Here is a 14,023-nt window from a genome sequence, read left to right as displayed (position 1 = left end):
CAAGGAGAAGCTGTATGGGAGAGTGATGCGGAAGAAGCCTTTTCTGCACACACGCCACAAACAGAGTCGCTTGAGGTATGCAAACGCACATTTGGACAAGCCAGCTTCATTTTGGAATAAGGTGCTGTGGACTGATGAAACAAAGATTTAGTTATTTGGTCATAACAAGGGACGTTATGCATGGCGGCAAAAGAGCACAGCGTTCCAAGAAAAACACTTGCTACCCACAGTAGAATTTGGTGGGGGTTCCATCATGCTGTGGGGCTGTGTGGCCAGTGCTGGAACTGGGAATCTTGTTAAAGTTGAGGGTCGCATGGATTCCACTCAATATCAGCAGATTCTTGGGAATAATGTTGAAGAATCAGTCACAAAGTTGAAGTTACGCCCGGGCTGGATATTTCAACAAGACAGCGTCCCTAAACACTGCTCAAAATCTACCCGGGCATTTATGCAGAGGAACAAGTACAATGTTCTGGAATGGCCATACCAGTCCCCAGACCTGAATATCATTGAGAATCTGTGGGATGATTTGAAGTGGGCTGTCCATGCTAGGCAATCATCAAACCTAACTGACCTGGAGATGTTTTGTAAGGAGGAATGGTCCAAAATATCTTCATCCAGAATCCAGACACTCATTAGAGGCTATGGGAAGCAACTAGAGGCTGTTATCTTAGCAAAAGGAGGCTCTACTAAATATTGATATTGATTTTTCTATTGGGGTGCCCAAATTTATGCACCCGTCTAATTTTGTTTTGATGCATATTGCACATTTTCTGTTAATCCAATAAACCTCATTTCACTACTGAAATATTACTGTGTCCATCAGTTATTTGATAGATCAAAATGAAATTGCTGATCCAAACACCCAATTATTTATAAATGGAAATCATGGAAATTGTCAGGGGTTCCCAAACTTTTTCATACGACTGTATATTATCCAGTTTATTAAATTAGTTCCATCTTCTCCTCCCCGAGAGGTCGGCTGGGGACCTCTGAGAACGGGAAGTTATCTTAATGATCACCTTTTCCTCCTCAGCTCTTCTGGTCTTAGCAAGATTACTACTATATTTTCTAAGGTATTTGGACACCTCAAATTTAAAGAGCTCTCAGTTCAGCAAATAAGATTTTTCTTCACAAGCCCTTTCCCAAAAGTGTGATAGCAGATCTTTAACCTCAAATGTAACTATATCATTATTTAATAATGAGCTATTTAGCTTCCAGTAGGATGCTCTACCAAGGTTTGTATCAGGGGTAAATATTTTGATATCAATGTAAATGGCCCTATGGTCTGTGAGGGGAGTAGTACAAATATTTGTAGGAACACACTCACTATCAATACATTTGGATATAAGCCAAAAATCTATTCTGGATTGTCTGGAACCTGTTTTGTTACTCCAAGTGAATGATCTGTCGGCCGGAAACCTCTCTCTCCATATATCAGTAAGATCAAACTTTTCCATTAAAAAGTCTTAAACCCAGGTAGGCCATCTATAAGTTGAATTATCTATAGTAATGTCAAAGTCCCCTCCTATCAATAATAACAAATTGGGAAATTTAGATAACCAATGAAGTATGTTTCTCTATAGATTCAAGCAACTCATCAATCTCATGTTTGGTGTTGTACCCATAGAAGTTTACAGTAATGAGTGTAATGTCATTGTAACTGATCACAAGACAAATAAAGTGACCAAAGGGGTCACATTCCGAGTGTAGAATATTACCACCAAAGGTATTTTTCATTGTAGTGACACCAGCGGAGCGTTCAGATCCATGGGAAAGCCAAATATCGTTGCCCCACTGTGACCTCCAGAAGTTGGCATCAGCTGAAATTGAGTGAGACTGAAAAAAGCAAAAATCTGTTCGAAAATGTTTAGCAAATAAAAATAAGGCCTTGCGCTTCACATTGTTTCGTAACCCCCTAGCATTAAGAGATAATATAGACAAAGACAAAACAACAAAGATTATATAAAAGTATAGACTGTAGTAGGATGAGTCAGACGTAGGAGCAGTGAACCTAAACGATAAGGAACCGAGATGTTCAAGACCAAACCAAGGGTTCTTGTAGTAAGAGAGACTAAAAACCCTCTTTAGTGGAATTAGGAACTATTCTGAGAAATAAAATAAATAATTTAAATAAAAGGGTACCTACTATTTTAAGTACATATGAAAACTGATCATAAAATAATTGAATAAAAAATGTTTTACATATAAATGTTTAAGACCTTTTGGAATTAAGTATTAATAACTAAATAGAGCAATAACCGTGTAAAGTCAGAGCAGACCTGTATGCCCTTTAAAACAGTATCAGTTAGTTACTGTATACATAAAACAAATACAGCTTTCAGTCTTCTTCGTAAGTTTGTAAACAAAATAGGTCTTCTGGTCATACAAGAACAAACTAATAAATTGAAATACCTGAGTATTCCTGAAAAATAGTCACCTGATGCTTGTTAGGTAAACAACAAAGAAAATTAGAACACCATGGCTGAAACCATCAACCTGTTCCTTCTAGTGAGATTTTAGGGAGGAATATGGATTTCTGAAAAGTTGATGAAGCCTCGTCCTCCGACGAAGTAAGCAGCCTTTCCCTCATGTCGTGCTATCTTGATCGTTGGCCACAACTTGTTCCTTCTTTCTATGTCCTCTGGGCTGAGATGCTCCGCGAAACGCATACCTTGGCTCTGAAGGAAGGCGTTCTTCCTAGCAGCTTTCCAGACAGCATCCCTGTATAATCTGGTAGTGAAGAGGATGATGATACCCCTGGGTCTTGAATCGTTTTGCTGTTGCTTCTTGTCGAGGCGGTATCACCAACTTTGTTCTTCTCTGCAGGCAAAACTTCATTCTCCACCTCTGGCAACCCGTAGCCTCAGGTTCCATTTTCTTGGGTATTGTTCCAGATCAGTGAGACGTCTATGGTAGACATTGTTATTCTTTTCCATCCTTTTTTTCAACTTTTGCCACTCTCGTTTTCACATCCTTGATTTCACCACATGCAAACTCCAGTCTTTTTCAAGCCTTCGATAACCATGGTGTTCGCGCCTACCATTTTCTCAATGGCGTCACACCTGGAGTTGATGAGTAAGGAGAGGGTAGCCACGATGTCAGAGTTCATGTTGGGTTTTTTGGAGGGTGGAGATTTGCACGGAGTAACCGGTAAAGAGGGGAATTCGTCATCTTCAGCATTCGAAAGCATGATATTATCCATAGGCCAAGGGTAGTTATGGCAGTTGTCTATAAGCATGTTTCTCTCTTGTTGATTAGCAATAGAACGGCTAACTTCTTTCTTTCTTTTTTTGTCACGACTTTGCATGGACATGCCAAAATAAATTATCCAATTATTATTCCATTCACAGGAAAGGTCTTACATCTTGAACAAATAAAAATAGTAATGACTAAACTTTTTTCATTTTTTTTCTCAATCTTTCTAAAGTAAAAAAGCGTCTGTTCAAGCCGCCATCTTGGCACCTCCCGACAGCTAGCAAGATGCCCACAACAGAGAGAGAGCAATGACGTGGTGCACATCTGCACATATGTGATGTACTATGACATTTTTGGGGACCACGTTTGGCTGGTGAGTGCTACTGTCAGAACTACTGGCTAAAATATATTTTTTTTAAGTACCGGAGAATCCCTGACACACCCTGTCCCCTCCTCACCTGCCCCTCCTGGTGTGAAGTCGTCAGCGATGGCAGACCCCAGAATTTCCCTAAAGGTGAAACTGGAGGCCTTACCTTATCTATTACCATGGTGCGGGCGTGGCCACAGGAGCTGAATCAGGGGTGTAGACACCGCCTCCAGGAGCTCCTTACAATGGGAAACATCCTTCTTGCCACAGGGACAATGTATCAGATGGAGACCAATCATTTCAAGTATAGACTATGAAAAGCATGGATGGCATCTCATAATTTCTGTCCAATTGCCTCACAATAGCAATTCATGTATGTTAAAGGCCCAGTGCAGTCAAACTCCCAGACAATCCTAACAAAGTTCTGGCTTGAGAAATTGCCCTTTTTTCAATTAAAATGGTCAAAAAGTAGCATTCACCTTTTAGGTACATAAATGTCATTGTAACCACTTAAATTCCTAGACAGAGCCATTGATGTAAGGACTGACCATCCATTATATAAAAATTAGTTTTAACCATGTTTTGTGGCTATACAGTTTGCTTACATTATATACAAACATTGGAGTAAAACAAACTTATAATTTGGATTCTGATGGGGGTTGACAATTGAACTAAGCTTGAGGCATTTAAGTTATATTCTTCAAGCATCAATGGGTGTATATACCATTAAGTCCAAAAATGTCTGTAGCAACTAAGGACTCTAGGGTATATTTGGAAAGTTAACCTCACTTTGTTCTTTAGCAGGGGTGTAAAACTCACTGCAAGTTTTTGTTTTTTTCCTATCAATTAAGACCTAGACAACCAGGTGAGGGGAGTTCCTTACTAATTAGTGACCTTAATTCAATCAATCAAGTACAAGGGAGTGAACCTGTAGACACTCTCCGTGGAATGAGTTTGACCTGTGTTCTACAGTCTAGCTTAGTTGGTGTGGAGGGATTGGTAGGTGTTGGCAGGACTCACCTGTGGGCGTTTCCACCTCCTTTCTCCAGCACCTGGATGATTTCAGGTGATAGGTGGGTGGGGCAGAACTTTCTTTCCATTCCTATTAGTGATGACTTCGGGCAGGGAGGCCAGAATCTCTGATAGGACGGCCTGCTTCACCAGCTTAATGTCATCTATGCAGTCAAAGGCAGCGAGGAGGACTAGGAACACACACTCTCCCTGAAGAGAAAATTAACAGACCAATAAGTCAGCCACACACACACTGACGTTTACATATTTGCATGTCAGACCGTGGCGATCAAATTGTTGTGTTGGCTGACCATTGCAAACTTCCTGATGTACGTCTTCATGGTTTTAATGATGATTTTTCTGTCCTGAAAGGTAGAACCAATAAATCAGTGGACATACATACGACACACACTAGTCTGTGGTTGGTGAGGATCATATCTCTAGAAGGCCTGAGTGAATACTCACCTTAGGTGTCCCATGCCACAGGCAGTGCATTGCGACTTTAGCTCCATCGTGGGTGTGGGCCATATACAACAAACTCCCTTATCGACCCAATAATTTCCTGTTAAGTTACATGATCAAAATGGTTTTAGAAACATGGTAGGATTCCCTCAGTGATTTCTACAGTCATTGCTGGTTCTACTTACAGTCCTTTGTTTGGCTGGGGCATGCAGGGTAAAGTCCAGAAAAACTTTGTGCACCAGAGAATGTTTAATCACAGCCTCTCTACGGGAGAAGATAACATGGACAGAAATCAAAAGCAGTATTGTGATTTATTTGATCGTTTCCTGTGTGCAGAGTGAATGGTTAGAGGTGTGTGTGCTCAATAATACTCACTTTGTGGCCATGGGGGTAAGGATCAGTTTCATTTCCTCAAATGCCATTAACCTTGTCTGGGTTAGCCTCCAGCACCTCTAGTGTGGGGCACACTGCCTACTGGGAACAAACAAACTGTCAGTCACACTCTGCATGTCATCCACACCAGCAGATATTCAGAGACAAGCAATCGGAAAGAGTATTTCTTGGTAACGTGATTATGCAGTCTGTTCAAGACTTTCACTGAACTAGAGGAGAGGTGTTGGAGAACCCCACTACTGCTTAGAACTCCACTTTGCTACTGTGCAGTGGGAGAGGTGTTGGAGAACCCCACTACTGCTTAGAACTCCACTTTGCTACAGTACAGTGGGAGAGGTGTTGGAGAACCCCACTACTGCTTAGAACTCCACTTTGCTACAGTGCAGTGGGAGAGGTGTTGGAGAACCCCACTACTGCTTAGAACTCCACTTTGCTACAGTGCAGTGGGAGAGGTGTTGGAGGGGTCCTGACCTTGAAGACTTGGAACGTGGTTCCGTAGAGCTCCTCTGTGAGTCTGAGGATAGCCTTTTCGTTGTAAGCGTACTCCACCACCGACAACGCATCAGTGACACAGCATCTGTCTCACTTCTCCCTTGAAGCCCACCATCACACCTGCAACCTGCTCTTTGCTCCTGTGGGACACGATGCACATACCAGACGTCAGATTTTCCATTCAGAAACCTGGATTACTTATTTCATCTGTAAACCTCACTGCATGCCAGATAAACTAGTAGTGAGTAGAGACTCCATCAAATGAGGAGCTTTATATTCATCCTACAAGATATGTCTTCATACTGGGATAGCATGTCCCCATCCTTTTTAATATCTGAACCATGAATCAGATTATAGTCAAAACAGCTGGTATCTTCAGCCAAGGTCAGGATTACAGTGAAGGTTACAATGAGTGGAGTTTGAATTATTGACTTGATTCCCCATGTCAATGTCTAAGCAAATGATCAGGGAATTCAACCACAGACTAGATCAAGCTGCATGGCATTATTAATTTGAAATGCGATCACGAAGGTCTACTGTTGAATCACGTACAGATTTAAAATGATTTAATCAACAAGATTACCCTTATTTTGTTTTGACTATTTTGGCCAGCTTTCCTGCCAGGATCTAATGCTAATATCAGCATAAGATCGGATGATATTAAAATACTACATGTATTGCTAGTGCTACGACTTTATGTATATTCAACATTTGAGGTGGCAAAAGGCTCACTTACCCATACGTTAAAAACTTCTTTACAATATTTCTGGCATACTTGATTTACTCAGCTCGACTATATAATCTACGGAACAGGATAACATTATTCAGATACAGAGCATTGTGATTGGCATGAGAAAAATAACTGACTCATTGCTGACTTGCCTAGTTAAATAACGTTTAAAAAATGAACAACAGAACAAACTACTGGCCTTGGAGTTCATCAAAAACGTTGTCTTTGCTTGTCGTTTCCAAACTGGATTAAACACTGGAGGACTCTGGAGTCGTGAGCAAATGCTATCTGAATAAGGAAAAAAATACACTTTATCTGCAAACTTGAGTTGAGCATTTGGATGTCATGTACTGAAAATGAATTTGAATAAGTATTGTGCTAAACTGTTTTATAGTATTCAAGTATTGACAGTCACTGTCTGTCCAATCATTTCAGTGGATGGCAAATTCTCTATTGTAAGAGATGGAGAACTGCACACTGTCAAGAAAAAAATGAAGAAATCCAAAACGGAGGCTTGAATGCAAAATAGAGATGTGATATACAGCAGATAAAATGTTGACTTAGGGGTGGTCATCTTGAACTAGACAGAATGCGATGAGGTGGATGTTCTATTTAAAAACTCTCCACCCGTTAGGCATGAGTGAAGAATTGTTTTGGAAGCGTTTTCTATAAGTGGTATATTGCCTCTTATTGTTCAATACCCCCCCCCCCATCTAGTGGTATCTCTATCTCCCTACTTTTTATTTTATTTTTTAAATTGTTTTTATTTTACCTTTAACTAGGCAAGTCAGTTAACAAATTCTTATTTACAATGGTGGCCTACCCCGGCCAAACCCTAACGACGCTGGGCCAATTGTGTGCCACCCTATGGGACTCCCAATCACGGCCGGTTGTGATACAGCCTGGAATCAAACTAGGGTCTGTAGTCCTCTAGCACTGAGACGCCTCTAGCACTGGATCCTGTGTTATTTATTCTGAGGTAATGTTCACATGGTAAATGTAAAATAAATCATTTATATTTCTCTTTGTAGATAATCTAGATCATATGATAGATTATCTGATGCATTTTTTTGCTTGATCATGTGACATGCAATTATCCTTGAAATAGCAGCCAGCTGTGCGTGCTGACATTCAAACTGATGATGGCCTTAGGCCGAAATGTTTGTTTTTGCCTTTAATTTATCTACTGATTTTTTTGGGGGCACCATGATGTTTTAATAAACATTTTTTTTTGCATTCAAGCCTAAATTTGAATGTATTTTTTGTTTTTTACAGTTTGCAAGTCTCCATCTTTTCCACTGTTCTTATTGACTCCTATGCACCTCGAACAGACATTCAGTAGTAAGTACCTTAAAAGAGAGCAGACGGCATCTTAAATCCTCCATTGTGCCATGCTCTCAATTTGTACATTGTCAATCTAAGTTATAGATTTGAATGCTGCCTTTCAGCAATGTAAATGTTAGACTGTTTAAAATATATATATTTCACCTTTATTTATCCAGGTAGGCAAGTTGAAAACAAGTTCTCATTTACAATTGCGACCTGGCCAAGATAAAGCAAAGCAGTTCGACACATACAACACAGAGTTACACATGGAGTGAAACAAACAATGTCAATAATACAGTAGGAAAACAAAGTCTATATACAATGTGAGCAAATGAGGTGAGAAAAGGGAGGAAAAAGGCAACAAAAAAAGGCCATGGAGGTGAAGGAAAACACTGGAATGGTAGATGTGCAGTGGAAGAATGTGCAAGGTAGAGATAGAAACTGTACTCATTATCTTTTAACAAGTTCCTGACTCATGAGTTTGATCCTCTTCTCTTAGTCGCAGTCTTTCTTGTATTGAAATGGAGATACATAATAAATAAGTACAGGTGGAAATATGCAACCTACATCATTAACCCCCCCCCAAATTAAAATAAAGTGGCACTGGTGGCACCAACTATACTGAACAAAAATATAAACCCTACATGCAACAGTTTTACTCAGTTACAGTTCATACAAGGAAATAAGTCAATTTAAATAAATGAATTGGGCCCTAATCTATGGTTGTGCATGGGCCAACACACCTGAGAGCCAGGCCCAGCCAAACAGAATGAGTTTTTCCACACACGGGCTTTATTAGACAAATACTCCTGTCTCATCAGCTGTCCGGGTGGCTGGTCTCAGACGATCCCGCAGGTGAAGAAGCCGAATGTGGAGGTTCTGGCCTGGCATTGTTACACGTGGTGAAGCTGGTTGGACTTTCTGCCAAATTCTCTAAAACTACGGAGGTGGCTTATGGTTGAGAAATTAACATTAAATTCACTGGTAACAGCTCTGGTTGCAGTCAGCATGCCAAATGTGCGCTCCATCAACTTGAGACACCTGTGGCATCGTGTGACAGAACTACACATTTTAGTGCCCTTTTAGTCCCCAGCACAACGTGATCATGCTGTTCAATCAGCTTCTTGATATGCTACCCCTGCTCATGAAACAAGGGCACAACACTTTACATGTTGCCTTTTATATTTTTGTTCAGTATAGAGTAGTTGGTTTAGCCTACCTCCTGACCATCTCCACACCTGCTTGGCGCTGCTCACTATTTGATAGTCATTTTTCTCAGTTTGCTGCCGGTTCTGTTTCAGTTCCTTCTTCTGTGGCTTGAAGTCGTCCCATTTGTGAACAGGGCTCCGGGCAGCCGAGCGGAAATGGAGGAAAACTCGCCTCCCTGCGGACCTGACATCCTTTCACTCCCTCCTCTCTACATTTTCCTCTTCTCTCTCTGCTGCTAAAGCCACTTTCTACCACTCTAAATTCCAAGCATCTGCCTCTAACCCTAGGAAGCTCTTTGCAACCTTCTCCTCCCTCCTGAATCCTCCTCCCCCTCCCCCCCCTCCTCCCTCTCTGCAGATGACTTCGTCAACCATTTTGAAAAGAAGGTCGACGACATCCGATCCTCGTTTGCTAAGTCAAACGACACCGCTGGTTCTGCTCACACTGCCCTACCCTGTGCTCTGACCTCTTTCTCCCTCTCTCTCCAGATGAAATCTCGCGTCTTGTGACGGCCGGCCGCCCAACAACCTGCCCGCTTGACCCTATCCCCTCCTCTCTTCTCCAGACCATTTCCGGAGACCTTCTCCCTTACCTCACCTCGCTCATCAACTCATCCCTGACCGCTGGCTACGTCCCTTCCGTCTTCAAGAGAGCGAGAGTTGCACCCCTTCTGAAAAAACCTACACTCGATCCCTCCGATGTCAACAACTACAGACCAGTATCCCTTCTTTCTTTTCTCTCCAAAACTCTTGAACGTGCCGTCCTTGGCCAGCTCTCCCGCTATCTCTCTCAGAATGACCTTCTTGATCCAAATCAGTCAGGTTTCAAGACTAGTCATTCAACTGAGACTGCTCTTCTCTGTATCACGGAGGCGCTCCGCACTGCTAAAGCTAACTCTCTCTCCTCTGCTCTCATCCTTCTAGACCTATCGGCTGCCTTCGATACTGTGAACCATCAGATCCTCCTCTCCACCCTCTCCGAGTTGGGCATCTCCGGCGCGGCCCACGCTTGGATTGCGTCCTACCTGACAGGTCGCTCCTACCAGGTGGCGTGGCGAGAATCCGTCTCCACACCACGTGCTCTCACCACTGGTGTCCCCCAGGGCTCTGTTCTAGGCCCTCTCCTATTCTCGCTATACACCAAGTCACTTGGCTCTGTCATAACCTCACATGGTCTCTCCTATCATTGCTATGCAGACGACACACAATTAATCTTCTCCTTTCCCCCTTCTGATGACCAGGTGGCGAATCGCAACTCTGCATGTCTGGCAGACATATCAGTGTGGATGACGGATCACCACCTCAAGCTGAACCTCGGCAAGACGGAGCTGCTCTTCCTCCCGGGGAAGGACTGCCCGTTCCATGATCTCGCCATCACGGTTGACAACTCCATTGTGTCCTCCTCCCAGAGCGCTAAGAACCTTGGCGTGATCCTGGACAACACCCTGTCGTTCTCAACTAACATCAAGGCGGTGGCCCGTTCCTGTAGGTTCATGCTCTACAACATCCGCAGAGTACGACCCTGCCTCAGACAGGAAGCGGCGCAGGTCCTAATCCAGGCACTTGTCATCTCCCGTCTGGATTACTGCAACTCGCTGTTGGCTGGGCTCCCTGCCTGTGCCATTAAACCCCTACAACTCATCCAGAACGCCGCAGCCCGTCTGGTGTTCAACCTTCCCAAGTTCTCTCACGTCACCCCGCTCCTCCGCTCTCTCCACTGGCTTCCAGTTGAAGCTCGCATCCGCTACAAGACCATGGTGCTTGCCTACGGAGCTGTGAGGGGAACGGCACCTCAGTACCTCCAGGCTCTGATCAGGCCCTACACCCAAACAAGGGCACTGCGTTCATCCACCTCTGGCCTGCTCACCTCCCTACCACTGAGGAAGTACAGTTCCCGCTCAGCCCAGTCAAAACTGTTCGCTGCTCTGGCCCCCCAATGGTGGAACAAACTCCCTCACGACGCCAGGACAGCGGAGTCAATCACCACCTTCCGGAGACACCTGAAACCCCACCTCTTTAAGGAATACCTAGGATAGGATAAAGTAATCCCTCTCACCCCCCTTAAAAGATTTAGATGCACTACTGTTCCACTGGATGTCATAAGGTGAATGCACCAATTTGTAAGTCGCTCTGGATAAGAGCGTCTGCTAAATGACTTAAATGTAATGTAAATGTAATGTTAAATGAGTTTCTTGGTCTCGGAACCTGAGCAAACAGACAAGCATTCCACCATTAGTGTGATCACTGATCATTCATATATAGATGTGAGATTCATGCAACTCAGAATCTAAGAAATATACCTATTTCAAGAAATCCTCTTAATCTTCAGTACAGTTAGCCTATTAAAAACGTTGATCATTGGAGACTACACAGTTCATACCTTCCTCTTCATTGCCCTTCCCAGGTGTGAACTTCCTCTTTTTGGGTCTGAACTTTCCATCTGTGGGGTTTTTTGTTCAGGAATTTCTGTGGAGAGTCGGTGGACCAATGCCCAGCGTGGTAAGTGCCCATAACGTTTTATTTTAAGATATAAACTGAACACTATGAAAATACAAAACAATAAACGTGAACATGAACGAAACCAAAACAGTACCGTGTGGCAACAAACACACACACGGAAAACAAACACCCACAACTCAAAAGTGAAACCCAGGCTACCTAAGTATGATTCTCAATCAGAAACAACTAACGACACCTGCCTCTGATTGAGAACCATACTAGGCTGAACTCAAAACCCCAACATAGAAAAACACACAGACTGCCCACGCCAACTCACACCCTGACCATACTAAATAAAGACAAAACAAAGGAAATAAAGGTCAGAACGTGACACCTACGCATCAGAATACACACGGTTACCTACCTTCCCATGCGTTCTGAACTGTGAGGTTCTGTATTATGCACTATAGCTCGTTACCATATCACATGTGATTGAATATTATCTGCTGTTGGCTTGTGTGGGTATATGTGTTATGCAACATAGCTGACTTGAGACATTGTTAACAGTTTCAGGGCCATGGGCCTTTCTCATGAACTGTGCAATGAGGGGGACACATACAGAACGTAGTGTAGAGAACAAACAGTCTTTTGTTAGATAACAGCGGCCAGGTGTGTGATAACTGTATCGAGAGCATGAGCGCATAGATATTCTACACAGCTACAACGCCTGACCACTGAAGCGCCTAGGGGCCGGGACCAGTTCGTGAGCCAACAATCAACGATAGGCTGGGTGAGTTTAAACCACGCCCAGTCTTGACTCTGTGACAGGCCAGCTCAGAAGTGGGAACTACTTCTGTCAGAGTATATTATAATAACTTTGTCAGGAACAAGTCAGTTCTCTGTTCTACCCTGCATGGTGTTACAGCGAACCCGTATATGCGAAAATGTATTATATTACCATTTATTTGCTTAAGCTAGTAAAAGTGCATAGCACTGTACAATCGATGACTCAGTGTCATAAATTGTTCTGTTACCAGATTCGAATTGACGCATCCCTAACAGAAGATAAAGATTTAAGGCATGAGCCTTCCAATCAGAAAGTGTCCTGACTGCCGTAAAATGCATGGGATGTTTTTGATTGGGACAATACTACAACAATACGTATACGGCCCTATGGCTTTTGCAGACCTGTGGCATAGAACATTTATGATATATTTGTGTTTAGAGAAATAACTGTGTTATATACTTACTGTACATGTAGTCATGGCTCTAACTATCCCCTGAATAGGCGAATGACTTCAGGAAACAGCAGAGGGAACCCAACTATCCACGTCGAAGGGACAGCAGTGGAGAAGGTGGAACAATCAAGAGCATCCTGTCGAGTTGTATCACCACCTGGTACGGCAACTGCACCGCCCTTCAACCACGAGCCTCTCCAGAGGGTAGTGAGGTCTGCACAACGCATCACCGGGGACAAACTACCTGCCGTCCAGGACACCTACAGCACCCGATGTCACAGGAAGGCCAAAAAGATCATCAAGGACAACAACCACCCGAGCCACTGCCTGCTCACACCGCTATCATTCAGAAGGCGAGGTCAGTACAGGTACAAACAAAACTAGGACCGAGAAACAGCTTCTATCTCAAGGCCATCATACTGCTAAACAGCAATCACTAACTCAGCAGAGAGGCTGCTGCCTACATTGAGACCCAATCACTGGACACTGTAATAAATGGATCACTAGTCACTTTAAACAATGACACTTTAATAATGTTTACATATCTTACATTACTCATCACATGTACAGTGGAGCAAAAAAGTATTTAGTCAGCCACCAATTGTGCAAGATCTCCCACTTAAAAAGAAAAGAGGCCTGTAATATTCATAATTTGCAAATAAATTCATAAAAAATCCTACAATATGATTTTCAGGATTTTTTTCTCATTTTGTCTGTCATAGTTGAAGTGTACCTATGGTGAAAGTTACAGGCCTCTCTCATCTTTCTAAGTGGGAGAACTTGCACAATTGGTGGCTGACTAAATACTTTTTTGCTGTATGTACTCTATTTTATACCATCTACTGCTGTTATGAACTTGAGTGAGGACCCAAAAGCGGTTTAACAAAAAGAGAGTCCTTTAATGTCAAAACACAGGGAAGACAGATCCTCTTCAGATGTAGAATAATGGCAAAATAGACAACCCGCAGAGAGGGCGACAAATGAAACAAAAAGTCCTTCTGATATTTACAGAAGAGTCCCCTTCTTAGCAGCAGAGGAGAATAGCTGGGTTAGAGTCCCCTTCTTAGCAGCAGAGGAGAATAGCTGGGTTAGAGTCCCCTTAGCAGCAGAGGAGAATAGCTGGGTTAGAGTCCCCTTCTTAGCAGCAGAGGAGAATAGC

At 42.9% G+C, this 14,023-nt stretch overlaps 1 pseudogene; it reads right to left on the bottom strand.

Moving 5' to 3' along the window:
• Nucleotides 1-220: 220 nt before the first annotated feature.
• LOC115119743 (pumilio homolog 3-like) lies at nt 221-11,698 on the bottom strand (annotated as a pseudogene).
• Nucleotides 11,699-14,023: the final 2,325 nt, after the last annotated feature.

The sequence above is a fragment of the Oncorhynchus nerka genome, linkage group LG22 (genome assembly GCF_034236695.1).
Source record: "Oncorhynchus nerka isolate Pitt River linkage group LG22, Oner_Uvic_2.0, whole genome shotgun sequence".
In the NCBI taxonomy this organism is placed as follows: Eukaryota; Metazoa; Chordata; class Actinopteri; order Salmoniformes; family Salmonidae; genus Oncorhynchus; species Oncorhynchus nerka.
This window is presented reverse-complemented; position numbering and strand designations above follow the sequence as displayed.